Raw genomic sequence first — 14,170 nt, forward strand, 5'->3', positions numbered from 1 at the left:
GCAAGAGCTGGACAGAGAGCGCGTGCACGCAGCTCCGCCACCACTAAGGAACAGAAGAAGAGTGTGAATTCTTCTTCTTCTGTTTCATGGCATCGGAGCTGTGCTCGCACGCACGCTCTCGCTCTTTAGCTCTCGGCAGACAAGGACGACAAGACTGATCTCTCACCTGAGATCACAGTCTTGTACTTGCCTGACGAGAGCTGAAGAGTGAGAGCGTGTGTGCGCACATGCTCTCCTCTCTCCAGCTCTTGCTGTTGACATTGTCCGTAGCTGATTGGACAGTGTCACAGCGATGTTACACGCCCCCTTGCCAATTACCACCCCATTGGCAGTTCATGGGGTTATTTAAATATCGGCGCCAAACATTACGGCACCGATATCTAAGTAAGGAAAGAGGGTAGGAAAAAAAATTTAAAGTGCCCCAGAGTTTGTGCAGCCCTGACCATTACTTGCTGCACTCAAATGCAAATCTGTGGGCAGGTGAAAGATTCTCTTTAAAGTGTAACAACTTTTTTAAAAACTTTTGACATGTCAGAAGTTTTGATCAGTGGGGTCCGAACACTGAGACCCCCCTCTAGTCGCTAAAACGAAGCAACAGAAGTGCTCGGGTGAGCGGTGTGCCGCTTCAATTCTGTTTGGCTTTCCTTGGAGCAGTGTACGGGCTAAAGTCTAGGAGTCCGTACACCGCTCACTCGGCTGAAAGTCGATCGTAAATGAAGCGGCACAGCGCACACTCGAGCACTTCTGCTGCTTCGTTTTAGCGATCGGTGGGGGCCTCAGTGCTCGGTCCCCCACCGATGAAAACTTGGGACATGTCACTATGATATATAACGATATCTATTAATGCGATTGGTGCAAGTTTTAATTACTTTTTATTGAAAATGATTTGTACTTTTTGAGATACAGCTGCTTTGTATCCTGTATACAGAGCAGCTGTATATAGCGCTGAGACCTGAATCCATTAGGTCGCCTATTACCGATCACATTTAAGTTATGAACTTAGATGTGATTGGTAACAGCTCGATCATGCAGGACCCGCTGACATGACGGATACAGGATACAGCGCTGTATACATTATATAATATATTTATTTTAATTAGCGGGGGCAGGTTTATGGGGAAGGATTAGGGACTGTTCACATCAGCGTTGGCTTTCCGTTCCGGGGTTCCGTGGGAGGTTTCCGTCGCGTGAACCCTGCAACGGAAAGTCAAACTGAAACCCCAGCTTCCGTTTCAGTCACCATTGAAATCAATGGTGACGGAAACATTGCTAATGGTTTCCGTTCGTCACCATTCCGGCAGGTTTCCGTTTTTGTGACGGAATCAATAGCGCAGTCGACTGCGCTAATGGTGACGGAAACGGAAGCTGTGGTTTCAGTTTGACTTTCCGTTGCGGGGTTACCTCCAACAGAACCTCAGAACGGAAAGCCAACGCTGATGTGAACAGGCCCTAAGGCTTCTTTCACACTAGCATTAATATACGTTTACCTCTCTTCCGTCAGAGGAAGAGAGGATCGATACGTTAAACGGAAAGCAACGGTTCCATTAGAATTACCATTGCTTTCAATGGTAATTCTTTTGTATCAGTTGCTTTCCGTTTGTCTCCGTTCTCTAAGTTTCCGTTTTTTTTAAAGGAAACAAAAGTGCGGTCTGCAGAACTTTTATTTCCGTTCAAAAGAACGGAAACCTAGTGAACAGAGACAAACGGAAAGCAACTGATACAAAAGAATTACCATTGAAAGCAATGAATGGTAGTTCTAATGGAACCGTTGCTTTCCGTTTAACGTATCGATCCTCTCCCTCTGACGGAAGAGAGGTAAACGTATATTAATGCTAGTGTGAACAAAGCCCAATACAAATATTATTAAAAAAAATAAAATAAAAAAAACCCCAGCTGGGATTTGAACCAGCAACCTTCCATGTGTAAGGCAGACAAGCTAACTAATACACTCTAGAAACTGCCATAGTCACACTCTAGAAACTGCCATAGTCAATGCCTGTGAAACTGTAGTAGTTGAGGGTTTATTCAACGACAGGCACTATTAGTCTCTCCTGTCTTTCTGGTGTGTGTGGGTGGTGACTGGTCAGAGACTCACAGTCAGACTGGCTGCCGCAGCTGCCGCATTCAGTGTGCACTGTGAGTCTCACCAGTCACAGCCCTGTTTGTAGCTTTCCCACGCTAATTAAGCACAGGAAAGCTACAAAGCCAGGAGTATACTGCAAGGGGAAGGGGGTCTGGGCGTTTTACTGACAGCAGAGGGCTCTATAGGGGGGAATTATCCCCCCACCATAGAGCCCTGACTAGTTACTATACTGAAAGGTTAGGGGGGTCTGAGCATCTGACTGACTGCTCTAAAGGGGGGGGCAGAATCCCCCCTATAGAGCTCTCTGCAGTAAGTCAGACCCTCCCCCACCCACACTAATCCTTTCATTATAGTGATGTGAGGGCTCTATGGGGTGGATTATTCCAGCCCCTAAGAGCCCTCTGCTGTCGGTAAAATGCCCAGACCCCCCCTTGCAGTATACTCACGTCACGGGTCCCAGCAAGGCAGGAACTTACCTCGTGCTGCTCGTCGCTCCACCTGCAGACTTGCTCCTCTCTGCCTGCATGTGCTGTGTGCAGCGTCAGAGAGGAGGAGGAGCATTACAGACGTTCGGCACGTCTCTCCCCGGTCCAGTCCGTCCCGAGCTGAAAATGCCGCCCCCACCCCCCGGTTTGGGTAGGTGGTGCCGCCTGAGGCCATTGGCTCACCTGGCCTCATGGCAGATGCGGCACTGCGTGTAGCTACTGCGATCTGACGAGAGCAGGTACATTCAGCTTAGAATGGCCATTGACCTTAAATGCTTTAATCCATAGTCCTTTTTAATCGATTGTGAAACAAAATCTAAACGACATAATAAAAAGGCAACCGCACCACGGATTCCCAGACAGTCTCCCACACTGGTACTAGCGAGGCCTTAAGCTGTGTAACTTCTGCGATCTGACGAGAGCAGGCACATTCAGCTTAGAATGGCCATTGACATTAAATGCTTTAATCCATATTCCTTTTTAATCGATTGTGAAACAAAATCTAAACGACATAATAAAAAGTCAACCGCACCTCGTATTCCCAAACACTGGTACTAGCGATCTGACGAGAGCAGCCACATTCAGCTTAGAATGGCCATTGACATTAAATGGCTTAATCCATAGTCCTTTTTAATCGATTGTGAAACAAAATCTAAACGACATAATATAAAGTCGACTGCACCACGGATTCCCAGACAGTCTTCCACACAGGTACTAGCGAGGACTTAAGCTGTGTAGCTTCAGCGATCTCACGAGAGCAGGCACATTCAGCTTAAAATGGCCATTTACATTAAATGCTTTAATCCATAGTCCTTTTTAATCGATTTTGAAACAAAATCTAAACTACATAATAAACAATCAACCGCACCACGGATTCCCAGGCAGTCTCCCACACTAGTACTAGCGAGACCTTAAGCTGTGTACCTTCTGTAATCTGACGAGAGCAGGCACATTCAGCTTTGAATGATCATTGACATTAAATACCTTAATCCATAGTCCTTTTTAATCGATTGTGAAACAAAATCTAAACGACATAATAAAAAGTCAACCGCACCTCGTATTCCCAGACAGTCTCCAACACTGGTACTAGCGAGGCCTTAAGTTGTGTTACTTTTGCGATCTGACGTGAGCAGCCACATTCAGCTTAGAATGGCCATTGACATTAAATGGCTTAATCCATAGTCCTTTTTAATCGATTGTGAAACAAAATCTAAACGACATAATATAAAGTCGACCGCACCACGGATTCCCAGACAGTCTTCCACACTGGTACTAGCGAGGACTTAAGCTGTGTAGCTTCAGCAATCTGACAAGAGCAGGCACATTCAGCTTAAAATGGCCATTTACATTAAATGCTTTAATCCATAGTCCTTTTTAATCGATTGTGAAACAAAATCTAAACGACAATAAAAAGTCAACCGCACCACGGATTCCCAGACAGTCTCCAAGACTGGTACTAGCGAGGTCTTAAATTGTTATTCATCTGCAATTTGACGAGAAAAGGCACATTTCAGCTAAGAACGGCCATTAACTTTTAAATCTTTAGTCTATTTTTATTTTTAATCGATTGTGAAACAAAATCTAAACGACATAATAAAAAGTCAACCGTACAACGGATTCCCAGATAGTCTCCCAGACTGTTACTAGTGAGGCCTTAAGCTGTGTAACTTCAGCGATCTGACAAGAGCAGGCACATTCAGCTTAAAATGGCCATTTACATTAAATGCTTTAATCCATAGTCCTTTTTAATCGATTGTGAAACAAAATCTAAACGACATAATAAAAAGTGAACCGCATCACGGATTCCCAGACAGTCTCCCACACTGGTACTAGCGAGGCCTTAAGCTGTGTAACTTCTGCAATCTGACGAGAGCAGGCACATTCAGCTTAGAATGGCCACTGACAATAAATGATTTAATCCATAGTACTTTTTAATCGATTGTGAAACAATACCTAAATGACATAATAAAAAGTCAACCGCACCACGAATTCCCAGATAGTCTCCCACACAGTCTCCCACACTGCTACTAGAGGGGTCTTAAAGTGTTATTCTTCTGCGATTTGACGAGAAAACTCACATTTCAGCTTAGAATGGCGATAAACGTTTAAAGCTTTAGTCTATTTTTATTTTTAATCGAAAGTGAAACAAAATCTAAACAACAAAGAGTTAGGTAAACAGCACCACGGATTTCCAGACAGTCTCCCACACTGGTACTAGCGAGACCTTAAGCTGTGTAACTTCTGCAATCAGACGAGAGGAGGCACATTCAGCTTAGAATGGTCATTGACATTAAATGCTTTACTCCATAGTCCTTTTTAATCGATTGTGAAACAAAATCTAAACGACATAATAAAAAGTCAACCACACCACGGATTCCCAGACAGTCTCCCACACTGGTACCAGCGAGGCCTTAAGCTGAGTAACTACTGCGTTCTGACGAGAGCAGGCACATTCAGCTTAGAATGGCCATTCACATTAAATGCTTTAATCCATAGTCCTTTTTAATCGATTGTGAAACAAAATCTAAACGACATAATAAACAGTCTCCCACACTGGTACTTGCGAGGCCTTAAGCTGTGTAACTTCTGCAATCTGACAAGAGCAGGTACATTCAGCTTAGAATGTCCACTGCCAATAAATGCTTTAATCCATAGTCCTTTTTAATCGATTGTGAAACAAAATCTAAACGACATAATAAAAAGGCAACCACACCACGGATTCCCAGACAGTCTCCTACACTGGTACTAGAGAGGCCTTAAGCTGTGTAATTTCTGCTATATTACGAGAGCTGGCACATTCAGCTTAGAATGGCCATTGACATTAAATGCTTTAATCCATAGTCCTTTTTAATCGATTGTGAAACAAAATCTAAACAACATAATAAAATGACAAATTCACCATGGATTCACAGACAGTCTCCCACACTGGTACTACCGAGGTCTTAAGCTGTGTGACATGTGCGATCTGATGAGAGCACGCACATTCAGCTTAGAATGGCCATTGACTTCAAATGCTTTAATCCATAGTCCTTTTTAATCGATTGTGAAACAAAATCTAAACGACATAATAAAAAGTCAACCACACCACGGATTCCCAGACAGTCTCCCACACTGGTACTAGCGAGGCCTTAAGCTGTGTAACTTCTGCGATCTGACGAGAGCAGGCACATTCAGCTTAGAATGGCCATTGACATTAAAAGCCTTAATCCATAGTCCTATTTAATCTATTGTGAAACAAAATCTAAACAACATAATAAAAAGTCAACCGCACCACGGATTCCCAGACAGTCTCCCACACTGGTACTAGCGAGGACTTAAGCTATGTAACTTCTGCGTTCTGACGAGAGCAGGCACATTCAGCTTAGAATGGCCATTGACGTTAAATGCTTTAATCCATAGTCCTTTTTAATCGATTGTGAAACAAAATCTAAACGACATAATAAAAAGTCAACCGCACCACGGATTCCCAGACAGTCTCCCACACTGGTACTAGCGAGGCCTTAAGCTGTGTAACTTCTGCGATCTGACGAGAGCAGGCACATTCAGCTTAGAATGGCCATTGACATTAAATGCTTTAATCCATAGTCCTATTTAATCTATTGTGAAACAAAATCTAAACGACATAATAAAAAGTCAACCGCACCACGGATTCCCAGACAGTCTCCCACACTGGTACTAGCGAGGCCTTAAGCTATGTAATTTCTGCGATCTGACGAGAGCAGGCACATTCAGCTTAGAATGGCCATTGACATTAAATGCTTTAATCCATAGTCCTTTTTAATCGATTGTGAAACAAAATCTAAACAACATAATAAAAAGTCAACCGCACCACGGATTCCCAGACAGTCTCCCACACTGGTACTAGCGAGGCCTTAAGCTGTGTAACTTCTGCGATCTGACGAGAGCAGGCACATTCAGCTTAGAATGGCCATTGACATTAAATGCTTTAATCCATAGTCCTTTTTAATCGATTGTGAAACAAAATGTAAACGACATAATAAAAAGTCAACCGCACCACGGATTCCCAGACAGTCTCCCACACTGGTACTAGCGAGGCCTTAAGCTGTGTAACTTCTGCGATCTGACGAGAGCAGGGACATTCAGCTTAGAATGGCCATTGACATTAAATGCTTTAATCCATAGTCCTTTTTAATCGATTGTGAAACAAAATCTAAACGACATAATAAAAATTCAACCGCACCACGGATTCCCAGACAGTCTCCCACACTGGTACTAGCGAGGCGTTAAGCTGTGTAACTTCTGCGATCTGACGAGAGCAGGCACATTCAGCTTAGAATGGCCATTGACATTAAAAGACTTAATCCATAGTCCTATTTAATCTATTGTGAAACAAAATCTAAACAACATAATAAAAAGTCAACTGCACCACGGATTCCCAGACAGTCTCCCACACTGGTACTAGCGAGGCCTTAAGCTGTGTAACTTCTGCGATCTGACGAGAGCAGGGACATTCAGTTTAGAATGGCCATTGGCATTAAATTCTTTAATCCATAGTCCTTTTTAATCGATTGTGAAACAAAATCTAAACGACATAATAAAAATTCAACCGCACCACGGATTCCCAGACAGTCTCCCACACTGGTACTAGCAAGGCCTTAAGCTGTGTAACTTCTGCGTTCTGACTAGAGCAGGCACATTCAGCTTAGAATGGCCATTGACATTAAATGCTTTAATCCATAGTCCTATTTAATCTATTGTGAAACAAAATCTAAACGACATAATAAAAAGTCAACCGCACCACGGATTCCCAGACAGTCTCCCACACTGGTACTAGCGAGGCCTTAAGCTGTGTAACTTCTGCGATCTGACGAGAGCAGGCACATTCAGCTTAGAATGGCCATTGACGTTAAATGCTTTAATCCATAGTCCTATTTAATCTATTGTGAAACAAAATCTAAACGAGATAATAAAAAGTCAACCGCACCACGGATTCCCAGACAGTCTCCCACACTGGTACTAGCGAGGCGTTAAGCTGTGTAACTTCTGCGATCTAACGAGGGCAGGCACATTCAGCTTAGAATGGCAATTGACGTTAAATGCTTTAATCCATAGTCCTTTTTAATCGATTGTGAAACTAAATCTAAACGACATAATAAAAAGGCAACCGCACCACAGATACCCAGACAGTCTCCCACACTGGTACTAGCGAGGCGTTAAGCTGTGTAACTTCTGCGATCTAACGAGGGCAGGCACATTCAGCTTAGAATGGCCATTGACGTTAAATGCTTTAATCCATAGTCCTTTTTAATCGATTGTGAAACAAAATCTAAACGACATAATAAAAAGTCAACTGCACCACGGATTTCCAGACAGTCTCCCACACTGGTACTAGCGAGGCCTTAAGCTGTGTAACTTCTGCGATCTGCCGAGAGCAGGGACATTCAGCTTAGAATGGCCATTGACATTAAATGCTTTAATCCATAGTCCTTTTTAATCGATTGTGAAACAAAATCTAAACGACATAATAAAAATTCAACCGCACCACGGACTCCCAGACAGTCTCCCACACTGGTACTAGCGAGGCCTTAAGCTGTGTAACTTCTGCGTTTTGACGAGAGCTGGCACATTCAGCTTAGAATGGCCATTGACTTTAAATGCTTTAATCCATAGTCCTATTTAATCTATTGTGAAACAAAATCTAAACGACATAATAAAAAGTCAACCGCACCATGGATTCCCAGACAGTCTCCCACACTGGTACTAGCGAGGCATTAAGCTGTGTAACTTCTGCGATCTGACGAGAGCAGGCACATTCAGCTTAGAATGGCCATTGACATTAAATGCTTTAATCCATAGTCCTTTTTAATCGATTGTGAAACAAAATCTAAACGACATAATAAAAAGTCAACCGCACCACGGATTCCCAGACAGTCTCCCACACTGGTACTAGCGAGGCCTTAAGCTGTGTAACTACTGCGATCTGACGAAAGCGGGCACATTCAGCTTAGAATGGCCATTGACATTAAATGATTTAATCCATAGTTCTTTTTAATCGATTGTGAAACAAAATCTAAACGACATAATAAAAAGTCAACCGCACCACGGATTCCCAGACAGTCTCCCACACTGGTACTAGCGAGGCCTTAAGCTGTGTAACTTCTGCGATCTGACAAGAGCAGGCACATTCAGCTTAGAATGGCCATTGACGTTAAATGCTTTAATCCATAGTCCTATTTAATCTATTGTGAAACAAAATCTAAACGACATAATAAAAAGTCAACCGCACCACGGATTCCCAGACAGTCTCCCACACTGGTACTAGCGAGGCCTTAAGCTGTGTAACTTCTGCGATCTGACGAGAGCAGGCACATTCAGCTTAGAATTGCCATTGACGTTAAATGCTTTAATCCATAGTCATATTTAATCTATTGCGAAACAAAATCTAAACGACATAATAAAAAGTCAACCGCACCACGGATTCCCAGACAGTCTCCCACACTGGTACTAGCGAGGCCTTAAGTTGTGTAACTTCTGCAATCTGACGAGAGCAGGCACATTCAGCTTAGAATGGCCATTGACGTTAAATGCTTTAATCCATAGTCCTATTTAATCTATTGTGAAACAAAATCTAAACGAGTTAATAAAAAGGCAACCGCACCACGGATTCCCAGACAGTCTCCCACACTGGTACTAGCGAGGCGTTAAGCTGTGTAACTTCTGCGATCTAACGAGGGCAGGCACATTCAGCTTAGAATGGCAATTGACGTTAAATGCTTTAATCCATAGTCCTTTTTAATCGATTGTGAAACAAAATCTAAACGACATAATAAAAATTCAACCGCACCACGGATTCCCAGACAGTCTCCCACACTGGTACTAGCGAGGTCTTAAGCTGTGTAACTTCTGCGATCTGACGAGAGCAGGCACATTCAGCTTAGAATGGCCATTGACATTAAAAGCCTTAATCCATAGTCCTATTTAATCTATTGTGAAACAAAATCTAAACAACATAATAAAAAGTCAACCGCACCACGGATTCCCAGACAGCCTCCCACACTGATACTAGCGAGGCCTTAAGCTATGTAACTTCTGCGATCTGACGATAGCAGGCACATTCAGCTTAGGATGGCCATTGACGTTAAATGCTTTAATCCATAGTCCTTTTTAATCGATTGTGAAACAAAATCTAAACGACATAATAAAATGTCAACCGCACCACGGATTCCCAGACAGTCTCCCACACTGGTACTAGCGAGGCCTTAAGCTGTGTAACTTCTGCGATCTGACGAGAGCAGGGACATTCAGCTTAGAATGGCCATTGACATTAAATGCTTTAATCCATAGTCCTTTTTAATCGATTGTGAAACAAAATCTAAACGACATAATAAAAATTCAACAGCACCACGGATTCCCAGACAGTCTCCCACACTGGTACTAGCGAGGCCTTAAGCTGTGTAACTTCTGCGTTTTGACGAGAGCTGGCACATTCAGCTTAGAATGGCCATTGACATTAAATGCTTTAATCCATAGTCCTATTTAATCTATTGTGAAACAAAATCTAAACGACATAATAAAAAGTCAACCGCACCACGGATTCCCAGACAGTCTCCCACACTGGTACTAGCGAGGCCTTAAGCTGTGTAACTTCTGCGATCTGATGAGAGCAGGCACATTCAGCTTAGAATGGCCATTGACATTAAATGCTTTAATCCATAGTCCTATTTAATCTATTGTGAAACAAAATCTAAACGACATAATAAAAAGTCAACCGCACCACGGATTCCCAGACAGTCACCCACACTGGTACTAGCGAGGCGTTAAGCTATGTGTAACTTCTGCGATCTAACAAGAGCAGGCACATTCAGCTTAGAATGGCCATTGACATTAAATGCTTTAATCCATAGTCCTTTTTAATCGATTGTGAAACAAAATCTAACCGACATAATAAAAAGTCAACCGCACCACGGATTCCCAGACAGTCTCCCACACTGGTACTAGCGAGGCCTTAAGCTGTGTAACTTCTGCGATCTGACGAGAGCAGGGACATTCAGCTTAGAATGGCCATTGACATTATACGCTTTAATCCATAGTCCTTTTTAATCTATTGTGAAACAAAATCTAAACGACATAATAAAAAGTCAACCGCACCACGGATTCCCAGACAGTCTCCCACACTGGTACTAGCGAGGCCTTAAGCTGTGTAACTTCTGCGATCTGACGAGAGCAGGGACATTCAGCTTAGAATGGCCATTGACATTAAATGCTTTAATCCATAGTCCTTTTTAATCGATTGTGAAACAAAATCTAAACGACATAATAAAAATTCAACCGCACCACGGATTCCCAGACAGTCTCCCACACTGGTACTAGCGAGGCGTTAAGCTGTGTAACTTCTGCGATCTGACGAGAGCAGGCACATTCAGCTTAGAATGGCCATTGACATTAAAAGACTTAATCCATTGTCCTATTTAATCTATTGTGAAACAAAATCTAAACAACATAATAAAAAGTCAACTGCACCACGGATTCCCAGACAGTCTCCCACACTGGTACTAGCGAGGCCTTAAGCTGTGTAACTTCTGCGATCTGACGAGAGCAGGGACATTCAGCTTAGAATGGCCATTGACATTAAATTCTTTAATCCATAGTCCTTTTTAATCGATTGTGAAACAAAATCTAAACGACATAATAAAAATTCAACCACACCACGGATTCCCAGACAGTCTCCCACACTGGTACTAGCGAGGCCTTAAGCTGTGTAACTTCTGCGTTCTGACTAGAGCAGGAACATTCAGCTTAGAATGGCCATTGACGTTAAATGCTTTAATCCATAGTCCTATTTAATCTATTGTGAAACAAAATCTAAACGACATAATAAAAAGTCAACCGCACCACGGATTCCCAGACAGTCTCCCACACTGGTACTAGCGAGGCCTTAAGTTGTGTAACTTCTGCGATCTGACGAGAGCAGGCACATTCAGCTTAGAATGGCCATTGACGTTAAATGCTTTAATCCATAGTCCTATTTAATCTATTGTGAAACAAAATCTAAACGAGATAATAAAAAGTCAACCGCACCACGGATTCCCAGACAGTCTCCCACACTGGTACTAGCGAGGCGTTAAGCTGTGTAACTTCTGCGATCTAACGAGGGCAGGCACATTCAGCTTAGAAAGGCAATTGACGTTAAATGCTTTAATCCATAGTCCTTTTTAATCGATTGTGAAACAAAATCTAAACGACATAATAAAAAGTCAACCGCACCACGGATTCCCAGACAGTCTCCCACACTGGTACTAGCGAGGCCTTAAGCTGTGTAACTTCTGCGTTCGGACGAGAGCAGGCACATTCAGCTTAGAATGGCCATTGACGTTAAATGCTTTAATCCATAGTCCTATTTAATCTATTGTGAAACAAAATCTAAACGACATAATAAAAAGTCAACCGCACCACGGATTCCCAGACAGTCTCCCACACTGGTACTAGCGAGGCGTTAAGCTGTGTAACTTCTGCGATCTAACGAGAGCAGGCACATTCAGCTTAGAATGAGCATTGACTTTAAATGCTTTAATCCATAGTCCTTTTTAATCTATTGTGAAACAAAATCTAAATGACATAATAAAAAGTCAACCGCACCACGGATTCCCAGACAGTCTCCCACACTGGTACTAGCGAGGCCTTAAGCTGTGTAACTTCTGCGATCTGACGAGAGCAGGCACATTCAGCTTAGAATGGCCATTGACATTAAAAGCCTTAATCCATAGTCCTATTTAATCTATTGTGAAACAAAATCTAAACAACATAATAAAAAGTCAACCGCACCACGGATTCCCAGACAGTCTCCCACACTGGTACTAGCGAGGCGTTAAGCTGTGTAACTCATGCGCTCTAACGAGAGCAGGCACATTCAGCTTAGAATGGCCATTGACTTTAAATGCTTTAACCCATAGTCCTTTTTAATCGATTGTGAAACAAAATCTAAACAACATAATAAAAAGTCTACCGCACCACGGATTCCCAGACAGTCTCCCACACTGGTACTAGCGAGGCCTTAAGCTGTGTAACTTCTGTGATCTGACGAGAGCAGGCACATTCAGCTTAGAATGGCCATTGACATTAAAAGCCTTAATCCATAGTCCTATTTAATCTATTGTGAAACAAAATCTAAACAACATAATAAAAAGTCAACCGCACCACGGATTCCCAGACAGTCTCCTACACTAGTACTAGCGAGGACTTAAGCTATGTAACTTCTGCGTTCTGACGAGAGCAGGCACATTCAGCTTAGAATGGCCATTGACGTTAAATGCTTTAATCCATAGTCCTTTTTAATCGATTGTGAAACAAAATCTAAACGACATAATAAAAAGTCAACCGCACCACGGATTCCCAGACAGTCTCCCACACTGGTACTAGCGAGGCCTTAAGCTGTGTAACTTCTGCGATCTGACGAGAGCAGGCACATTCAGCTTAGAATGGCCATTGACATTAAATGCTTTAATCCATAGTCCTTTTTAATCGATTGTGAAACAAAATCTAAACAACATAATAAAAAGTCAACAGCACCACGGATTCCCAGACAGTCTCCCACACTGGCACTAGCGAGGCCTTAAGCTGTGTAACTTCTGTGATCTGACGAGAGCAGGGACATTCAGCTTAGAATGGCCATTGACATTAAATTCTTTAATCCATAGTCCTTTTTAATCGATTGTGAAACAAAATCTAAACGACATAATAAAAATTCAACCGCACAACGGATTCCGAGACAGTCTCCCACACTGGTACTAGCGAGGCCTTAAGCTGGGTAACTTCTGCGATCTGACGAGAGCAGGCACATTCAGCTTAGAATGGCCATTGACGTTAAATGATTTAATCCATAGTCCTATTTAATCTATTGTGAAACAAAATCTAAACGACATAATAAAAAGTCAACCGCACCACGGATTCCCAGACAGTCTCCCACACTGGTACTAGCGAGGCCTTAAGCTGTGTAACTTCTGCGATCTGACGAGAGCAGGCACACTCAGCTTAGAATGGCCATTGACATTAAAAGCCTTAATCCATAGTCCTATTTAATCTATTGTGAAACAAAATCTAAACAACATAATAAAAAGTCAACCGCACCACGCATTCCCAGACAGTCTCCCACACGGGTACCAGCGAGGCCTTAAGCTGTGTAACTTCTGCGATCTGACGAGAGCAGGGACATTCAGCTTAGAATGGCCATTGACGTTAAATGCTTTAATCCATAGTCCTATTTAATCTATTGTGAAACAAAATCTGAACGACATAATAAAAAGTCAACCGCACCACGGATTCCCAGACAGTCTCCCACACTGGTACTAGCGAGGCGTTAAGCTGTGTAACTTCTGCGCTCTAACAAGAGCAGGCACATTCAGCTTAGAATGGCCACTGACTTTAAATGCTTTAATCCATAGTCCTATTTAATCTATTGTGAAACAAAATCTAAACGACATAATAAAAAGTCAACCGCACCACGGATTCCCAGACAGTCTCCCACACTGGTACTAGCGAGGCCTTAAGCTGTGTAACTTCTGCGATCTGACGAGAGCAGGGACATTCAGCTTAGAATGGCCATTGACATTAAATGCTTTAATCCATAGTCCTTTTTAATCGATTG

At 42.7% G+C, this 14,170-nt stretch overlaps 38 pseudogenes; all 38 read right to left on the bottom strand.

Moving 5' to 3' along the window:
* Window positions 1–2,902: 2,902 nt before the first annotated feature.
* Window positions 2,903–3,021, bottom strand: LOC142726482 (5S ribosomal RNA; annotated as a pseudogene).
* A 1,903-nt stretch (window positions 3,022–4,924) lies between these two features.
* On the bottom strand, window positions 4,925–5,043 carry LOC142726592 (5S ribosomal RNA; annotated as a pseudogene).
* Window positions 5,044–5,641: 598 nt separating this feature from the next.
* LOC142726469 (5S ribosomal RNA) lies at window positions 5,642–5,760 on the bottom strand (annotated as a pseudogene).
* A 67-nt stretch (window positions 5,761–5,827) lies between these two features.
* LOC142726519 (5S ribosomal RNA) lies at window positions 5,828–5,946 on the bottom strand (annotated as a pseudogene).
* Window positions 5,947–6,013: 67 nt separating this feature from the next.
* LOC142726602 (5S ribosomal RNA) lies at window positions 6,014–6,132 on the bottom strand (annotated as a pseudogene).
* A 67-nt stretch (window positions 6,133–6,199) lies between these two features.
* Window positions 6,200–6,318, bottom strand: LOC142726480 (5S ribosomal RNA; annotated as a pseudogene).
* Window positions 6,319–6,385: 67 nt separating this feature from the next.
* Window positions 6,386–6,504, bottom strand: LOC142726603 (5S ribosomal RNA; annotated as a pseudogene).
* Window positions 6,505–6,571: 67 nt separating this feature from the next.
* Window positions 6,572–6,690, bottom strand: LOC142726626 (5S ribosomal RNA; annotated as a pseudogene).
* A 67-nt stretch (window positions 6,691–6,757) lies between these two features.
* LOC142726573 (5S ribosomal RNA) lies at window positions 6,758–6,876 on the bottom strand (annotated as a pseudogene).
* A 67-nt stretch (window positions 6,877–6,943) lies between these two features.
* On the bottom strand, window positions 6,944–7,062 carry LOC142726551 (5S ribosomal RNA; annotated as a pseudogene).
* Window positions 7,063–7,129: 67 nt separating this feature from the next.
* On the bottom strand, window positions 7,130–7,248 carry LOC142726566 (5S ribosomal RNA; annotated as a pseudogene).
* Window positions 7,249–7,315: 67 nt separating this feature from the next.
* On the bottom strand, window positions 7,316–7,434 carry LOC142726604 (5S ribosomal RNA; annotated as a pseudogene).
* Window positions 7,435–7,501: 67 nt separating this feature from the next.
* LOC142726582 (5S ribosomal RNA) lies at window positions 7,502–7,620 on the bottom strand (annotated as a pseudogene).
* A 253-nt stretch (window positions 7,621–7,873) lies between these two features.
* Window positions 7,874–7,992, bottom strand: LOC142726580 (5S ribosomal RNA; annotated as a pseudogene).
* A 253-nt stretch (window positions 7,993–8,245) lies between these two features.
* Window positions 8,246–8,364, bottom strand: LOC142726572 (5S ribosomal RNA; annotated as a pseudogene).
* Window positions 8,365–8,431: 67 nt separating this feature from the next.
* LOC142726560 (5S ribosomal RNA) lies at window positions 8,432–8,550 on the bottom strand (annotated as a pseudogene).
* Window positions 8,551–8,617: 67 nt separating this feature from the next.
* On the bottom strand, window positions 8,618–8,736 carry LOC142726505 (5S ribosomal RNA; annotated as a pseudogene).
* A 67-nt stretch (window positions 8,737–8,803) lies between these two features.
* On the bottom strand, window positions 8,804–8,922 carry LOC142726475 (5S ribosomal RNA; annotated as a pseudogene).
* Window positions 8,923–8,989: 67 nt separating this feature from the next.
* Window positions 8,990–9,108, bottom strand: LOC142726544 (5S ribosomal RNA; annotated as a pseudogene).
* A 253-nt stretch (window positions 9,109–9,361) lies between these two features.
* Window positions 9,362–9,480, bottom strand: LOC142726527 (5S ribosomal RNA; annotated as a pseudogene).
* A 253-nt stretch (window positions 9,481–9,733) lies between these two features.
* On the bottom strand, window positions 9,734–9,852 carry LOC142726461 (5S ribosomal RNA; annotated as a pseudogene).
* Window positions 9,853–9,919: 67 nt separating this feature from the next.
* Window positions 9,920–10,038, bottom strand: LOC142726549 (5S ribosomal RNA; annotated as a pseudogene).
* A 67-nt stretch (window positions 10,039–10,105) lies between these two features.
* LOC142726552 (5S ribosomal RNA) lies at window positions 10,106–10,224 on the bottom strand (annotated as a pseudogene).
* A 255-nt stretch (window positions 10,225–10,479) lies between these two features.
* LOC142726627 (5S ribosomal RNA) lies at window positions 10,480–10,598 on the bottom strand (annotated as a pseudogene).
* A 67-nt stretch (window positions 10,599–10,665) lies between these two features.
* On the bottom strand, window positions 10,666–10,784 carry LOC142726628 (5S ribosomal RNA; annotated as a pseudogene).
* A 67-nt stretch (window positions 10,785–10,851) lies between these two features.
* Window positions 10,852–10,970, bottom strand: LOC142726574 (5S ribosomal RNA; annotated as a pseudogene).
* Window positions 10,971–11,037: 67 nt separating this feature from the next.
* Window positions 11,038–11,156, bottom strand: LOC142726634 (5S ribosomal RNA; annotated as a pseudogene).
* A 67-nt stretch (window positions 11,157–11,223) lies between these two features.
* LOC142726569 (5S ribosomal RNA) lies at window positions 11,224–11,342 on the bottom strand (annotated as a pseudogene).
* A 67-nt stretch (window positions 11,343–11,409) lies between these two features.
* Window positions 11,410–11,528, bottom strand: LOC142726498 (5S ribosomal RNA; annotated as a pseudogene).
* A 253-nt stretch (window positions 11,529–11,781) lies between these two features.
* LOC142726491 (5S ribosomal RNA) lies at window positions 11,782–11,900 on the bottom strand (annotated as a pseudogene).
* Window positions 11,901–12,153: 253 nt separating this feature from the next.
* Window positions 12,154–12,272, bottom strand: LOC142726598 (5S ribosomal RNA; annotated as a pseudogene).
* A 253-nt stretch (window positions 12,273–12,525) lies between these two features.
* Window positions 12,526–12,644, bottom strand: LOC142726524 (5S ribosomal RNA; annotated as a pseudogene).
* Window positions 12,645–12,711: 67 nt separating this feature from the next.
* Window positions 12,712–12,830, bottom strand: LOC142726494 (5S ribosomal RNA; annotated as a pseudogene).
* Window positions 12,831–12,897: 67 nt separating this feature from the next.
* LOC142726599 (5S ribosomal RNA) lies at window positions 12,898–13,016 on the bottom strand (annotated as a pseudogene).
* A 67-nt stretch (window positions 13,017–13,083) lies between these two features.
* Window positions 13,084–13,202, bottom strand: LOC142726526 (5S ribosomal RNA; annotated as a pseudogene).
* Window positions 13,203–13,455: 253 nt separating this feature from the next.
* LOC142726472 (5S ribosomal RNA) lies at window positions 13,456–13,574 on the bottom strand (annotated as a pseudogene).
* Window positions 13,575–13,641: 67 nt separating this feature from the next.
* Window positions 13,642–13,760, bottom strand: LOC142726537 (5S ribosomal RNA; annotated as a pseudogene).
* A 253-nt stretch (window positions 13,761–14,013) lies between these two features.
* LOC142726629 (5S ribosomal RNA) lies at window positions 14,014–14,132 on the bottom strand (annotated as a pseudogene).
* Between the last annotated feature and the right edge of the window lie 38 nt (window positions 14,133–14,170).

This window comes from Rhinoderma darwinii, unplaced genomic scaffold (genome assembly GCF_050947455.1).
Source record: "Rhinoderma darwinii isolate aRhiDar2 unplaced genomic scaffold, aRhiDar2.hap1 Scaffold_628, whole genome shotgun sequence".
NCBI classification, from domain to species: Eukaryota; Metazoa; Chordata; class Amphibia; order Anura; family Rhinodermatidae; genus Rhinoderma; species Rhinoderma darwinii.